Here is a 1,731-nt window from a genome sequence, read left to right on the forward strand (position 1 = left end):
GGGCAATAGTGTATTTATGAGCGAAAAAACCTAAGCTCCACACGGCTCCGGCTGAAGGTAATGGCGAACTTCCCGGACTCTTTCGCCACAACTTTCTGTCACTCTTTCCTCCTGCATCTTGCAGCTCACCTGCGATGGACTAGGTCCCGTCCAGGTGGGGAAACCTATACGCCAAGAAAACGGGAAACGGCCCTTATGAGCCAGGGATGGCTCGAGAAGAAACGAACAAAAACTTCTCCATACATCACAAGGAATATATTTTCAGTTAGCAATCCCGGTTTCTTGGCGTATAGGTTCCCCACCTGGACGGGACGTTGGTCCATCGCAGGTGAGCTGCAAGATGCAGGAGGAAAGAGTAAGAGAAAGATGTGGCGAAAGAGTCAGCAGAAGTTCGCCACTTCCTTCTGCCGGAGCCACGTGGAGCTTAGGTGTTTTCGCTCATAAACACACACATCGCCCGGTCTGAGATTCGAACCCGCGATCCCTCGACCGCGAGTCCGCTGTTCTAACTACTAGGCCATGTGCTTCCATATATATACATATTGTTTGTTCCTTCTCGAGCCACGCCTGGCTCATAAGGGCCGGTTTCCTTGGCGTATAGGTTCCCCACCTGGACGGGACGCCAGTCCATCGCTGGTGAGCTGCAAGATGCAGGAAGAAAGAGTGAGAGAAAGTTGTGGTGAAAGAGTCAGCAGAAGTTTGCCATTACCTTCTGCCGGAGCCGCGTGGAGCTTAGGTGTTTTCGCTCATAAACACACACATTGCCCGGTCTGAGATTCGAACCCGCGATCCTCGACCACTAGTCTGCTGCTCTAACCCATAGGCCATAAAAAACTTGAAGGGCGGCGAGCTGGCAGAATGGTTAGCACGCCGGGCGAAATGCGTAGCCGTATTTCGTCTGCCGTTAAGTGTTCTGGGTTCAAATTCCGCCGAGGTCGACTTTGCCTTCCATCCTTTCGGGGTCGATAAATTAAGTACCACTTTCGCACTGGGGTCGATGTAATCGACTTAATCCCTTTGTCTGTCCTTGTTTGTCCCCTCTGTGTTTAGCCCCTTGTGGGTAGTAAAGAAATAGGTATTTCGTCTGCCGTTAAGTGTTCTGGGTTCAAATTCCGCCGAGGTCGACTTTGCCTTCCATCCTTTCGGGGTCGATAAATTAAGTACCAGTTTCGCACTGGAGTCGATGTAATCGACTTAATCCCTTTGTCTGTCCTTGTTTGTCCCCTCTGTGTTTAGCCCCTTGTGGGTAGTAAAGAAATAGGTATTTCGTCTGCCTTTAACTGTTCTGGGTTCAAATTCAGCCGAGGTCGACTTTGCCTTTCATCCTTTCGGGGTCGATAAATTAAGTAGTCCAGTTCGCACTGGGGTCGATGTAATCGACTTAATCCTTTGTCTGTCCTTGTTTGTCCCCTCTGTGTTTAGCCCCTTGTGGGTAGTAAAGAAATAAGTATTTCGTCTGCCGTTAAGTGTTCTGGGTTCAAATTCCGCCGAGGTCGGACTTTGCCTTCATCCTTTAGGGTCGAATAACTTAAGTACCAGTTTCGCACTGGGGTCGATGTAATCGACTTAATCCTTTGTCTGTCCTTGTTTGTCCCCTCTATGTTTAGCCCCTTGTGGGTAGTAAAGAAATAAGTATTTCGTCTGCCGTTAAGTGTTCTGTGTTCAAATTCCGCAGAGGTCGACTTTGCCTTCCATCCTTTCGGGGTCGATAAATTAAGTACCAGTTTCGCA

The sequence above is a fragment of the Octopus sinensis genome, unplaced genomic scaffold (genome assembly GCF_006345805.1).
Source record: "Octopus sinensis unplaced genomic scaffold, ASM634580v1 Contig05179, whole genome shotgun sequence".
NCBI lineage: Eukaryota > Metazoa > Mollusca > Cephalopoda > Octopoda > Octopodidae > Octopus > Octopus sinensis.